The 16,398-nt window shown below is 40.6% G+C and overlaps 1 pseudogene; it reads left to right on the top strand.

Annotated features, from left to right (window-relative positions):
- Positions 1-4,256: 4,256 nt before the first annotated feature.
- On the top strand, positions 4,257-13,768 carry LOC129846211 (zinc finger protein 501-like; annotated as a pseudogene).
- Positions 13,769-16,398: the final 2,630 nt, after the last annotated feature.

Raw genomic sequence — 16,398 nt, 5'->3', positions numbered from 1 at the left:
CTTGGACTCCAGCAGATCCTTATTTTATAATATCCACCACAACTCTCCCACAGATTGCTGTTTATCATTGTCTCAATGAAGACTTCCTCATTCCGCTTTCCTGGGGGCATTTACAAGCCCCCCACTGGTTGAATAAACGTTGTTTCCACGTCAAATTAAAAACATCTTTACATTGATGAACCTTCACTATCTTCATCCCTAAACTAGCAACATTAACTATTGTCTATTGTTATTCTCAATAACTTCCTGGTCATATGAAATCCTAGCTAAATACAATGTTAGCGCCAATTTTCATGTCTTTGATTATGCAAACATTTGTTTATTCGATTATATTTCTCATTAAGATGAATATTGTTTTAATTCTATATGGGTCACGACTTCCTTTGGTCATGTGTTCTCTTATGGGTCAATAATTTTAATTTTAATATAGCAACTATGCTCTCTCCTCAATCACTTACAGTTTCTTTGGAAAGTATTCAGACCCCTTGACTTTTTTCACATTTTGTTACGTTACAGCCTTATTCTTAAATGGATTAAATCAAACAATTTCCTCAGCAATCTACACACAATACCCCATAATGACATCACAATACCCCATAATGACAAAGCGGAAACAGGCTTTTTGTAAATTTCTGCAAATGTTATTATACATAAGTAGTATTCATACCCTTTGCTATGAGACTCGTAATTGAGCTCTGTTGCATCCTGTTTCCATTGATCATCCTTGAGATGTTTCTACAACTAGATTGGAGTCCACCTGTGGTAAATTCAATTGATTGGAAATGATTTGGAAAGGCACACACCTGTCTATATAAGGTCCCACAGTTGACAGTGCATCTCAGAGCAAAAACCTAGCCATGAGGTTGAAGGAATTGTCCGTAGAGCTCCGAGACAGGATTGTGTTGAGGCACAGATCTGGGGAAGGGTACCATAACATTTCTGTAGCATTAAAGGCCCCTGATTTAGCCCCCTGCAGTAAAAGGTTATTCATGGAGTAAAATGATCTGTTTAAGTCATTAGTAAAGGGCACATCGTTAAGAATACAGTTCTCTTCTTTTGTTGTTTTGTGGTCTATATCCTGTCAATCATTTATTCCTTCATAAACAGAAAACATATGTGTACCTCAACACAACATGTGTGCAAGGGCCCCTCTAGGTTCACAACCTCTTGACCATTAAATCTGGATAGCTGACAACTATTTTTTAAAGGGTAAAAGTGATCTGTTTAGGTCGCCAGTAAAGGAAGCATAGTTAAAGAGTACAATGAACCTTTCAAAGAGGATGGTGTGAGGCCTCTGGGGCTTATTTTGGGGGGTTTGACAGAGACATCCCTCGGACATCTCCCCTAAGCTATTTTTGAAAGGGTAAAAATTATCTGTTTAGGTCGTTAGTAAAACATATGTTTTAAAGACACCTGGGGGTCCAGGTTGTTAGTTATTTTGTGTACATATAGTTCCCATGTGTGCAAGAGCCCCCCTAGATTCACATCTTCTTGACGTTTAACATTTCCAGCCAAGGGGAGAGACAGAGGGAGAGAGATTTAAATTCATTGAAAGTAAATTACATTTTATTTCAAACCTTTTATTTTATTTAAAAACTTTAGTACAGTCATTTAAACATACATATTACAATTATTAAAGTTTACTATGTAATATTAAATACAAAATTATGTCACTAATGTTTTTTTACTAAAGAACTTTATATAAATCACACATGTTATTATTACATGTAGAAACACCACATGACAACAATGTGGTTGCAACCCCACATAACAACAACATGGTAGCAACCCCACATGTCAACAACATGGTTGAAACCCCACATGACACTAACATGGTAGCAACACAACATGGTAGAAAAACAACATGGCAGCAACACAACATGACAACATGGTAGCAACACAACATGACAACATGGTAGCAACACCACATAACAACCACATGGTAGCAACACAACATGACAACAACATGGTAGCAACACCACATAACAACAACATGGTAGCAACACAACATGACAACAACATGGTACCAACACCACATAACAACAACATGGTACCAACACCACATAACAACAACATGGTACCAACACCACATGACAACAGCATGGCAGCAACACAACATGGTAGCAACACAACAAGGTAGAAAAAACCACATGACAACAACATGGTACCAACACCACATGACAACAACATGGTAGCAACACCACATGACAACAACATGGTTGCAACACCACATAACAACAACATGGTAGCAACACCACATGACAACAGCATGGCAGCAACACAACATGGTTGCAACACAACATGGTACCAACACAACATGGTACCAACACCACATGGTACCAACACCACATGACACCAACACAACATGGTAGCAGCACAACATGGTACAAACATTATTTGGCACAGACAAGAGCACAAAGGCAAGAAGGTAGAGACAGCAATACATCACACGAAGCAGCCACAACTGTCAGTAAGAGTGTCCATGATTGAGTCCTTGAATGAAGAGATGGAGATAAAACTGTCCAGTTTGAGTGTTTCTTGCAGCTTGTTCCCGTCGCTAGCTGCAGCGAACTGAAAAGAGGAGCGACCCAGGGATGTGTGTGCTTTGGGGACCTTTAACAGAATGTGACTGGCAGAATGGGTGTTGTATGTGGAGGATGAGGGCTGCAATAGATATCTTAGATAGGGGTAAATGAGGCCTAAGAGGGTTTTATAAATAAGCATTAAACCAGTGGGCCTTGCGACTGGTATACAGAGATAACCAGTTTACAGAGGAGTATAGAGTGCAGTGAGGTGTCCTATAAGGAGCATTGGTGGCAAATCTGATGGCCGAATGGTAAAGAACATCTTGCCGCTCAATGTATCCTACCATGACTATATCCAACCCAACTACATGTGTTGCCACTATCATGTATCCTACCATGACTATCCAACCCAACTCCATGTGTTGCCACTATCATGTATCCTACCATGACTATATCCAACCCAGCTCCATGTGTTGCCACTATCATGTATCCTACCATGACTATATCCAACCCAACTCCATGTGTTGCCACTATCATGTATCCTACCATGACTATCCAACCCAACTCCATGTGTTACCACTATCATGTATCCTACCATGACTATCCAACCCAACTCCATGTGTTGCCACTATCATGTATCCTACCATGACTATATCAAACCCTACTCCATGTGTTGCCACTATCATGTATCCTACTTGGCTGAAGCTTTGATCCAGTGGAAGAAGTATTGAGGAGCAGGGAGGTTAAAGGTCACTTCAGGATACAGCTGTTACTCTACACTATCCCTAGATAATCCAGTAATGAGAGAAAATATATAGAATATTTAGGGCCCTATAACATCTCTATCTATATATAACATCTGTATGAAATCCGTTTTCTTTTCTTTTTTTTACCTAGTTCCATTTTCTCCGTTTAGTTTTTCCAGGTTTCTGATTTGTCTCTGTTTTTCTGTTTTTCTCTCTAAATCACACTGTTAATAGAAAAACAACAACATTGGATGTTCTAAGTCCACAACAATACTTAAACCACATCAGGAGACCACTTTTGAAGTCTGAGAAAAATCTAAGAAATGTTCATTTTTGTGTGTAGATACCCTTTAATGTTAGTGGCACCAGCAAGAGCCTTGCTTGATTGGTGGTGTCTCTGTAGCACACATGTGATTGCAGAGTCTGCTGAACAAATCACAACTGGATTGATGCAAATAATCATGATATCATTCTGCCAGGTAGGCATAGACTACTTTGTAGTTAACATTTAATTGACAAGGTTTTTGGGAAAGCTTTTCCATCAACCAGAAGATGGTTGTCATTAGCATAATCGCCCAACAGCTAAACATAATGGTAGACAAATGCACTCAGACAGGGGCATTTCTGGGATTTTCCTCTTCAGAAAGTTGAAGGAAAATACAAATCACTTAGGCTAATTTAGACGACTTGCAGGCAGTGGGTTCAGAATAACTATGACATAAAAATGAAAACTCTTCAATCTGTCACCTAATCCTGCCTAATGGGCAGGTCAGCCCTGGAGTAAAGTATTGGCTGTAAGAAGTAAGAGAAAACATAACATCTGTTTTTTTATTTCTTATTAGCTCTCATGACATTGCTTGCAAGAATAAGCATTGTAATTAATATTTTTCCAATCTGCGTTACCCACTCCAGTCAGCAGATGGCGATTTGAGTCTTTCAGGTGAAGCTGCTTGCGTGACGTATATTCTAGTGGACGGAACTGGAGGCTTCTTCAACAGCGACAAAAGGCTTCTGATTCAACCAACGTGGTGGTTTGCTAGCGAACATTAAACCGCTTTAGACCAATCTTGTGTATTTTACTCTTAGTATTTTGGATATAATTCTGTTTAGTTATGTACTAGTTCATTTAAACGTAATTTGCTTGTTAAATTAGCAAATGTGGTAAATTGATAATGCACTAGGCTAATCGACCGGAGCATGAGTTCACTAAGCTCGACGGAGAAAGAAGCTCTGATGAAAGGAGAGAAAGAAGCTCTGATGAAAGGAGAGGAAGAAGCTTTCAGCTTGAAAAAGGAGGAAGAGGAAGCTATCACATTGAAAGAAGAAGAGGATGATATTACAGTGAAAGGGGAAGATGGGAAAGAGGTTGTCAAAGTGGAAGAGGAGGAGGTAGAAGCTTTCAGAATCAAAAAGGATGAAGATGCCATAACATTGAAAGAAGAGAATGTAGTGAAAGAAGAGGAAGAACCTTTTAGAGTAAAAGAGGAAGAGGAGGCTATCTCAATAAAAGAGGAGGAAGACGTTTTGGGAGTGAAAAAGGAGGCTGAAGATCGGATTAGAAACAGTGAGTACTGTCTTAAAAACAGGGGCACTGTGAAGTTCTTGATTTAATGTATTGTTTTAACTGGGCATTCTAAATCAAATCAAATGTATTTATATAGCCCTTTGTACATCAGCTGATATCTCAAAGTGCTGTACAGAAACCCAGCCTAAAACCCCAAACAGCAAGCAATGCAGGTGTAGAAGCACGGTGGCTAGGAAAAACTCCCTAGAAAGGCCAAAACCTAGGATGAAACCTAGAGAGGAACCAAGCTGTGAGGGGTGGCCAGTCCTCTTCTGGCTGTGCCGGGTGGAGATTATAACAGAACATGGCCAAGATGTTCAAATGTTCATAAATGACCACAGTAGTTGTCGAGGGTGCAGCACCTCGGGAGTAAATGTCAGTTTGCTTTTCATAGCCGATCATTAAGAGTATCTCTACCGCTCCTGCGGTCTCTAGAGAGTTGAAAACAGCAGGTCTGGGACAGGTAGCACGTCCGGTGAACAGGTCAGGGTTCCATAGCCGCAGGCAGAACAGTTGAAACTGGAGCAGCAGCACGGCCAGGTGGACTGGGGACAGCAAGGAGTCATCATGTCAGGTCGTCCTGAGGCATGGTCTTCCGAGAGAGAAAGAGAGAATTAGAGAGAGCATACTTAAATTCACACAGGACACCGGATAAGACAGAAGTACTCCAGATATAACAAACTGACCCTAGCCCCCCGACACATAAGCTAATGCAGCATAAATACTGGAGGCTGAGACAGGAGGGGTCAGGAGACACTGTGGCCCCATCCGATGATACCCCCGGACAGGGCCAAACAGGAAGGATATAACCCCACCCACATTGCCAAGGCACAGCCCCCACACCACTAGAGGGATATCTTCAACCACCAACTTACCATCCTGAGACAAGGCCGAGTATAGCCCACAAAGATCTCCGCCACGGCACAACCCAAGGGGGAGCGCCAACCCAGACAGGAAGATCACGTCAGTGACTCAACCCACTCAAGTGACGCACCCCTCCTAGGGACGGCATGAAAGAGCACCAGTAAGCCAGTGACTCAGCACCTGTAATAGGCTTAGAGGCAGAGAATCCCAGTGGAGAGAATTGGAATTGACCCTATACATTTGCAACACAAACAATATTTGACAAAATCATGATGAAAAGGACCATTTTAAACATATTCATGCCTCTTGATTGTAATAGATGGTCATACGTTTACGTCTGTTTGCTGTTCTCGTTCACACAGGAGAGAGACGTGACTATCGTGGATCCTTTGGGGAGCCTCAACAACATCCTGATGCTGACAAGTCAGAGAATCTCTCCAGATCAGAACACCAGATGGTACAGCTTGGTCTGGTCTAGCATACAGTTTGCTCTATCGGGGTCTGGGCTGGGTTTCTGTAAAGCACTTCATGACAACAATGACATCAGCATCCATAATGATATGTGTCTGTGTCCCCTCTTTATGGTTACCAGGACAACGCTAGCCCTTCCTCCCTCCCGGAGTCCCCGTGTCATGCCTCTCCCGGTAGCGCAGTACTGCTGGGTATGAAGAGGTTGTCTGTGCTGCTGGTGGACTGCAGGACAACAACGGGGCTGAGTGGAACTGTGAGAGGAGGAGAAGAGAAGAAAGGATCAGATTTGACACATCAAAGTAAGTGCTGCAGTTTAGTTTGAACAAATACAATAGATCTGCCCACTGGTATCTGTTACCAGGACAACCAGCAGAGTTATGTTAGTTGACAGGAAGATAGACTGGTATCTGTTACCAGGACAACCAGCAGAGTTATGTTAGTTGACAGGAAGATAGACTGGTGGATATGGATGTTATGAATATCATAACACTGAAAAAGGATTCTGCCAATGAAAAGAGAGAAACCAATAGACCATATAAAACCTTGATGAAAGTTAGCTTTAGAGAGAAAGTTAAAAGATGATCCAATGTAAGATGCTTGTTTTACAAAAACTTTTCCTAAAAACATTATAGATGTTACATTGCCTGTCCCAGTCAACCCCCCTATCTTTACAAGACTGTAGAACAGGCAAACTAAACTCCAGACACTGTTAATTAATGAACTAATACTGGAGGAAAGCTGTGATCAGGCTGCCCACTCAAGAGAAAGCTTCAAACTGTAACCAGTGCCTACAACCTGGTTCAGGTTATCAGTCAACCATGTTTTGATCATATCTTTACTAATGTTGCAGAAATGTGTTTTAAAGCAGTTTCCAGATCCATCAGATGTAGTGATCACAATATAGTAGCCATGTCTAGGAAAACCACAGTTCCAAAGGCTGGGCCTAATATTGTGTAAAATAGTTCATACAATAAGTTTTGTAGTGATTCCTATGTTGTTGATGTAAATAATATTTTTTGGTCCGTGGTGTGTAATGATTAGCAACCAGACGCTGCCCTTGACACATTTAAGAAATTGCTTATCCCAGTTACTAATAAGCATGTACCCATTAAGAATATTACTGTAATCACTGTTAAATCCACGTGGATTGATGAGGAGTTAAAAAAAATGGTATGATTAAGAGGCTAAAGCGATGGCAAATAGGTCTGGCTGTATAACTGATTGGCAAACGTATTGCAAATTGAGAAATCATGTGACAAAAAAAAAGAAGAAGAAACTACACTATAAAACAGATAAATGACATGAAGAATGATAGTAAAAAAATGGAGCATCTTCAATTAAATTTTGGGCAAAAAAATCAACAATGACATGTCACCGGCGTCTGACAACGTGGATGGAAAATTGAGGACAATAGCGGCCGATATTGCCACTCCTATTTGCCTTGTCTTTAATTTAAGCCTACTAGAAAGTGTGTGCCCTCAGGCCTGGAGGGAAGCTAAAGACATTCCACTACCCAAGAATAGTAAAGCTCCCTTTGGTCGGCTATTTAGGCCAGTAATCAGCCTATTACCAACCCTTACATTTTTGGGAAAAAATAGTTTGGCCAGATACAATGCTATTTTACAGTAAACAAATTGAGACTTTCAGCTTATAGGGAAGGACATTCAATAAGCACAGCACTTAAAAATGACTGATTGGCTGAGAGAAGTTGATGATGATGATAGAAATATTGTTGGGGCTGTTTTGTTAGACTTCAGTGCGGCTTTTGACATTATCGATCGTAGTCTGCTGCTGAAAAAGACGTATGGCCTTACACCCCCTGCTATATTGTGGATACATTTTTTTAATAATATATTTAAAAATGTAACCTTTATTTAACTAGGCAAGTCAGTTAAGAACAAATTCTTATTTTCAATGACGGCCTAGGAACAGTGAACAGCCTTGTTCAGGGGCAGAACAACAGAGTTTTACCTTGTCAGCTCGGGAATCCAACAATCTTTCGGTTACTGGCTCGGGGATTCGATCCAGCAACCTTTTGGTTACTGGCCTAACGCTCTAACCACTAGGCTACCTGCCGCCCCAGAGCTACCTGTCTAACAGAACACAGAGAGTGTTCTTTAATGGAAGCCTGTACAACAAAATCACTAGAATCAGGAATTCTACAGGGCAGCTGTTTGGCACCTGCTTGTTTCAATCTTTACCAACGACATGCCAACGACATTTGAGTAAAGCCAGTGTGTCTATATGCGGACGACTCAACACTGTACACGTCAGCTACCACGGCAACTGAAATGACTGCAACACTTAACATAGAGCTGCAGTTAGTTTCTGAATGGGTGGCAAGGAATAAGTTAGTCCTAAATATTTCAGATTACCTTCAGTTACATGGCCTACTATGCTAATTCTGTAGCGGTATTGTTAGAGGGGGTTAAAGAAAGATTTTGTTGGTGCGCCTGGCAGGTATTAACCCTAGTTATTAAAGTTAGTTATTACTTAGTATAACATTATTATTAAATATTATTACAACCGAAAGGATAAGAGTACAATAGATAGAGTAGCGCTTCCAGACACATTCTAAACATGATGGAGTCATAAAGGAGGACTGTAGCATCTAATGATGAAACATTATGGAGTCTTAAAGGAGGACTGGAGCATCTAATGATGAAACATTATGGAGTCTTAAAGGAGGACTGTAGCATCTAATGATGAAACATTATGGAGTCTTAGAGGACTGTAGCATCTAATGATGAGACATAATGGAGTCTTAAAGGAGGCCTGTAGCATCTAATGATAAACATTATGGAGTCTTACAGGAGGACTGTAGCATCTAATGATGAAACATGATGGAGGACTGTAGCATCTAATAATTAAACATTATGGAGTCTTAAAGGAGGACTGTAGCATCTAATGATGACACATGGAGTATTAAAGGAGAGCTGTAGCATGGAGTCTTACAGGAGGACTGTAGCATCATGAGGTAGTCACCTGTAATGCATTTCAATTAACATGTGTGCCTTTTTAGAAGTTAAGGTGTGGAATTCCTTTCCTTAAAACCTGTTTGGGATAGGGGGCAGTATTTTCACATCCTGGTTGAAAGCGTACCCAAAGTAAACTGCCTACTACTCAGGCCCAGAAGCTAGGATATGCATATAATTGGTAGATGTGGATAGAACACACTCTAACGTTTCTAAAACTGTTAAAATGATGTCTGTGAGTATAACAGAACTTATTTTGCAGGTGAAACCCCAAGGACAAACCATCCAGGAGGATGTTTGTTTTGTTGAGTTGACTCTGTTTTCAATTGGTTTTGTGTGGCACTTTTCTGTGGCACTTGGTTGCAGTTCCTATTGCTTCCAGTAGATGTCAACAGTCTTTAGAAATTGGTTGATTTTTTTCTTAAGAGAAATGAAGAAGTACGGCTATTCAGAACGAGGGTCCAGCCTGGTGCTCTCTAATGTTTTGATGCGCGCTCCAGGTCACATGCTTCACGTTGTTTTTATCCGGTATTGAACACAATTTATCCCATCTTAAATTTTAGCGATTATTTACCTTTTAAAATACCTGAAGTGTGATTAGGAAAGTTGTTTGAAATGTTTGGACAGCGTTTACAGGTAACTTATTAGATATTTTGTAGTCATGTTGGGCGAGTTGAAACCGGTGTTCCAAATAAATGGACATTTTGGAGATATAACGACGGAACTAATCAAACAAAAGGACCATTTGTGATGTTTGTGGCCTGCTGGAGGTCATTTTGCAGGGCTCTGGCAGTGCACCTCCTTGCACAAAGGCGGAGGTAGCGGTCCTGCTGCTGGGTTGTTGCCCTCCTACAGCCTCCTCCACGTCTCCTGATGTAATGGCCTGTCTCCTGGTAGCGCCTCCATGCTCTGGACACTACGCTGACAGACACAGCAAACCTTTTTGCCACAGCTCGCATTGATGTGCCATCCTGGATGAACTGCACTACCTGAGCTACTTGTGTGGGTTGTAGACTCCGTCTCATGCTTCTACTAGAGTGAGAGCACCGCCAGCATTCAAAAGTGACCAAAACATCAGCCAGGAAGCATAGGAACTGAGAAGTGGTCTGTGGTCACCACCTGCAGAATCACTCCTTTTTTGGGGGTGTCTTGCTAATTGCCTATAATTTCCTCCTTTTGTCTATTCCATTTGCACAACAGCATGTGAAATGTATTGTCAATCAGTGTTGCTTCCTAAGTGGACAGTTTGATTTCACAGAAGTGTGATTGACTTGGAGTTACATTGTGTTGTTTAAGTGTTCCCTTTATTTTTTTGAGCAGTGTATTTAGAACCACCTGCTGATAGGAATCCAGCGATGTTCGTGTCATAGAACTGTCTAGTTTTTTGTGTTCTGACTTGTAAAACAGGATGAATAAAATAAGTAATGTAAACATATCAGTAATTACCAGGATGCTCTACAACATTTTTTTTTTAATCACACAAAGATTGTTAAATGGCCTCAGGTTATTGAGAGATCTGATTCAGGATTTACCCTCGTAGCAAGGTTGTTTTATCATGTGGAGGTTTCATTCAGGTCTCAATTTTTTTTTTAAAACACTGTCTTTGGCAGGAGAAAGACCAGACTCAGAGGAACCAGAGCCAGGGACGTCCAAACCAGCAAGACGACACCAGTGCTCCCACTGTATAAAGGGTTGTAACCGGTTATGGTACCTGAAACAACATGAGAGAATAACCACACGGGAGAAGCCTTACCACTGCTCCCAATGTGGAAAGGGTTTCAGCGAGGCGGCGAAGCTAAAACGGCATGAAGGAAAATACACGGGGGAGAAGCCTTACCACTGCCCCCAGTGTGGAAAGGGTTTTAAATGTATAGCACACCTGAAAAACCATGAGAGAATCCACACAGGGGAGAAGCCTTACCACTGCCCCCAGTGTGGAAAGTGTTTTAAATTTATAGCACACCTGAAAAAACATGAGAGAATCCACACAGGGGAGAAGCCTTGCCACTGCTCCCAGTGTGGAAAGTGTTTTAACCGGCCTGCGAAGCTGAAACGGCATGAGAGAATACACACAGGGGAGAAGCCTTTCCTCTGCTCCCAGTGCGGAAAGAGTTTTATCAATTTAGGGAACCTGAAAAACCATGAGAGTATACACACAGGGGAGAAGCCTTACAACTGCTCCCAGTGTGGAAAGTGTTTTAACCGGCCTGCGAAGCTGAAACAGCATGAGAGAATACACACAGGGGAGAAGCCTTACCACTGCTCCCAGTGCGGAAAGAGTTTTACCAAATTAGGGAACCTGAAAAACCATGAGAGAATACACACAGGGGAGAAGCCTTACAACTGCTCCCAGTGTGGAAAGTGTTTTAACCGGCCTGCGAAGCTGAAACGGCATGAGAGAATACACACAGGGGAGAAGCCTTACAACTGCTCCCAGTGTGGAAAGTGTTTTAACAAGTTAGGGAACCTGAAACAACATGAGAGAATACACACAGGGGAGAAGCCTTACCACTGCTCCCAGTGTGGAAAGTGTTTTAACCAGTTAGGGAACCTGAAACGGCACGAGAGAAGCCACACAGGGGAGAAGCCCTACCGTTGCTCCCAGTGTGGAAAGTGTTTTAACAAGTTAGGGAACCTGAAACAACATGAGAAAAGCCACACAGGGGAGAAGCCTTACCACTGCTCCCAGTGTGGAAAGGGTTTCAGCCGGCCTGCGGATCTGAAACGGCATGAGAGAATACATACACGGGAGAAGCCTTAACACTGCTCCCAGTGTGGAAAGTGTTTTAACAAGTTAGGGAACCTGAAACAACATGAGAATACACACAGGGGAGAAGCCTTACCGCTGCTCCCAGTGTGGAAAGTGTTTTAACCAGTTAGGGAACCTGAAAGAACACGAGAATACACACAGGTGAGAACCATTACCACTGCTCCCAGTGTGGAAAGTTTTTCAGCCGGTCAGGGGAGCTGAAACGTCACGAGAGAATACACACAGGGGAGAAGCCTTGCCATTGCTCCCAATGTGGAAAGTGTTTCAACCAGCTGGGGGAGCTGAAATGGCATGAGAGAATACACACAGGGGACTTGCTGTCTTATATTGTTGACTGATAATGATTACCTGTTTTTACCATATGAACTTGAATTGTACAAAGTATACTAAAACATATATTTGTATGTTTTTATTAGAAAACATGAATTGAATATGGAGTTTGAATATAGAGTAGGTCAGATTCTTTCTGTTTTAAATGGTCCTTTTTTAAACTCTGTGTTTGTGTTTATCTGTGTGTCATTCCTCCAGCACTGCAGATAATCAAGTGATATTTGGATGTGATGCATTTGTTCCGTTGTTTACATTTGCAATGTTGGCCCACTGATGATTTAATGAAATGAAAATGTTCACAGACTCTGTAATGCAAAATGTAAATTGTATGTGTCCACATATCTGAGTATGTGACTTGTGGTGGATGAATCAGAATTAGTTGGGTAACATAGATAATTAAGATGTCTTATCTGCATAATATGCTGATGTGATATACTTGTTATTAGAATGTATCCCTTCGGACTCTGGTGTTGGCAGTTGCACTTCTTCCCTAAGCTGGGGCTCAGTCACCTGGGGCCCAGAGAGGGGAGAGGTCAGGCTTGTCTTTCACATATCCCTGGTGCTATGCAGAATATCAGGAAGGGAAGAGGACAGGAGGGAACATTGTCTTCATATGTGAATGTATCTGTTAAACTATGTGAAGGGATGGTGTGATTAATGGGGAACCAATTACTGGTTTCCACAATGTCTGTGCGCAAGTCACTCTCTCCTTTGGCATTGGGGGGAGGTGTATGGCAGTGTCGGGAACCATTGTATGTCTTCTCTGATGTTGCACTTATCCTGGGATAGTGTATGACCTAGAGGCTCACTCCCCTCAGTGAGTTTGTCCAGGAGTGGGGTCAAGAAGGGGTTTTACTTGAGATGGGAGTATCTAGAGTTGACAATTGAGTTATGCCATTGGATGAGTTGGTGTTTTTGTGCAATGAAGTACCAGGAAAGAGATTAGAACCTCGTCTTAGGGACCAAACTGAATGATAAATTATAGCGAATGCTATCTGGCTACAGGATACTCCTTTCTCATTATAAAGTCTCACTTTGTAAACTGTTCCTAATATCTGTGGTTTATGTCGACTAGGGGGTGGATCTTTGCTATAAAAGATCTCAGTAGCCATTGTGTTGCCACTCTCAACGGTTCATTAGACATAGTGAATTGTTGAAAGTCATTGCAAAGATCTTATTATTAAAGATGTAGTTTAAGTATAACTCTGATTGGTGTGTGAAGTTTTTAAGTATAACTCTGATTGGTGTGTGAACTTTGTCTCTCCTCATTTGGTAATACAGAAATTAACCACCACAGACTAACCTTGTGAAACTGTCCTATTATAATCTCCTGTTCCTGGGAGTATCATCCTGCGTTGCAAACCAGCTGCACCTGTGTCCTTGTATGAATAAAGTCCCTCCCAGGAACAGGAAACTATAAAGATATGTGCTCATCACCCAATGCTTCAGGAATTCAGACTGTCTACACTGTGCTGTGTAACTGTTATTCTCTCTGAGCTCAGAAATAAAGAATCTTGGTTTGACTTGGACACCAGCAGATCCTTATTTTATAATATCCACCACAACTCTCCCACAGATTGCTGTTTATCATTGTCTCAATGAAGAGTTCTTTGTTTTATTTTCCTGGGGTCATTTACAAGCCTCCCACTGGTTGAATAAACTTTGTTTCCATGTCATTTCAACAAAACAAATCCATGTGATGATGTTTGATTAATGTGGGAAACTGATTGGATTTGTAAAAAGCCATGAACATCAGGTATTTTTAATTTTTCACGAACTGGCAACCTAAATCCAATGACAGGTGACATTTTGTGTTGATTTAATGTTGAATTCACTTTAGTTGACGAATCAAAGAAATGTAAATAGAAACTAGATGTTGAGCTGACGTCTGTGCCCAGTGGGCTGGTTTGAATAAGTAGCAGGTGTTGGATCAATATCCACCTTCGTTGCTAAGTTTCCATGCAATTTGTGCCAGATTTCCATGTGAATATTCTCAAATCTGCATGAAACAATATACACATTTTCCCATCAGAAATGTTTGCATCAAACAGACTTATTGTGGATAAAAGGCTTTGCGTTATGACGTAGTGCACAAGAAAAATAACGTTTGCTGTTAAATTCCCATGTACCGAATGAAAAATACAAGTTAAATTGGTTTCCATCACATTTTCAACTCCACTGATGGTTTTAAAAACTTGTGTAAAATAGAAAACGTGCTCTTGTCCCGTGCACTGTAGCCTGCAGCTCACATATACAGTGCTGGTAGGCTACCTACATGTTGAGATTATTATGGATGAGAGAGATATTGTTTTATTTGTCAAATGGCAACCAAGCATCAATCATCATGTCACCAGAATAAGACCCTCAAAATGTATTGGAAAGGAGCATCAAGCTCATCACATGCAGTTTCACCACCCTGTGAAGTTCATAACTTATTTCATCTGTAGCCTAATAAACTACATGGGTTCCCAAGTCGTAGAGGGAGGACCACACAACATATCATCACGTGACTCCAAGTTAACTAAGATTTGATCGTTATTAAATCAATATTTGCGCATAAAGGATTAATGCCGCCATTTCTCGTTTATACATTTTTAATGACACAAAAAGACCCCACCATGTCAAACGAAATAAGAGATCGTCTGTTGGCATTTATAAAAGTGTACAGGCTTAGCCTGTTTCCATCAGCCTGGTCATTACTTTTGAAATGGTTGGATCAATATCCACCTTCATGATATGGATGAAGCCTGATTTGGAATGTCTGAGTAGTTCTATATGATGTCATAATACATCCCTCTGATAATCAAGTGATATTTGGAATGTCTGAGTAGTTCTATATGATGTCATAATACATCCCTCTGATAATCAAGTGATATTTGGAATGTCTGAGTAGTTCTATATGATGTCATAATACATCCCTCTGATAATCAAGTGATATTTGGAATGTCTGAGTAGTTCTATATGATGTCATAATACACCCCTCTGATAATCAAGTGATATTTGGTAGGGATGGACGATATATTGGTGAGCATATCGGAATCGGACGATATTTGCTAACATCGGCATCAGCCCGATATATAGTTTACCGCCGATGTGCAAAATCGATGTCAAAGCTGAGGTGCATACCTATATAATGTAAGTAGATGACATAATGACGCCACAAAAGTAAGTGAAAGAAATAAGTTTTGATTATGTTTTACTGGTAATGGGGACATATGTAAATGCCAACAAAATAACTTTGGACAGTGTGGTGTGTGTGTGTGTAATCTTTAACTAGGCAAGTTAGTTAAGAAGAAATTCATATTTACAATTGCCCCGGCCAAACCCAGACGACGTTGGGCCAATTGTGCGCCGCCCAAATAAAGACAATCCCTTGAATGAGTAGGTGTGTCCAAACTTTTGACTGGAAAAAGTATCCACATGTTATACTTCAGGAGTAAATGTATAGATACCTTAAGAAAGTTCATTGAAAGTCACCCAATAAAATGCTACTTGAGTAAAAGTCTAAAATATTTGGTTCTAAATATTATGATTTTATTAATATTTTAGTATAAATTACTTCAAATTCCTTCTATTAAGCAAAGCAGACGGTACCATTTTCTTGTTTTCGAACGATGTATTTATGTTTAGTGAGTCTGCCAGATCAGAGGTAGTAGGAAATGACCACGTATATTCTCTTAATAAGTGTGTGAATTTGAATAGTTAGCATTCAAAATGTAACGAGTACTTTTGTGTGTCAAATGTTGCATATAATTCTTTAGTTCCTAGGCATTGTGTTATATGTTAGAATGTCTAATAAAGAACTATATTGTATACATTAACAATATTGTTTTGTCAAAATAAACTGCTACCTGCATCTGTATGCAGACGATACAGTTGTGTACTATATTGCCCACCCTGCTGATCAGGCTCTATCTGAACTACAGTATGCTGTCATTATTTTACAGAAAACCTTTACTGACCTTAAATTGTTATTGAATCTGTGTAAAACTAAGTATATATTGTTTTCTAGAGTGAACAAAAATTGTTATAATGATTGAAGTATATAGTATGTACCTTATATGGTGTATCTGATGTTAAGCTGTCTTTTAAAAAACATATTGATGAGTTAGTTAAGATGCTGAGTTGGGGTTTTAGGCTTTCCAATCTGCGT

Source organism: Salvelinus fontinalis, unplaced genomic scaffold, assembly GCF_029448725.1.
Source record: "Salvelinus fontinalis isolate EN_2023a unplaced genomic scaffold, ASM2944872v1 scaffold_0479, whole genome shotgun sequence".
In the NCBI taxonomy this organism is placed as follows: domain Eukaryota; kingdom Metazoa; phylum Chordata; class Actinopteri; order Salmoniformes; family Salmonidae; genus Salvelinus; species Salvelinus fontinalis.
Note: the sequence above shows the minus strand (reverse complement) of the source record. Positions and strands in the feature narration are given on the sequence as shown.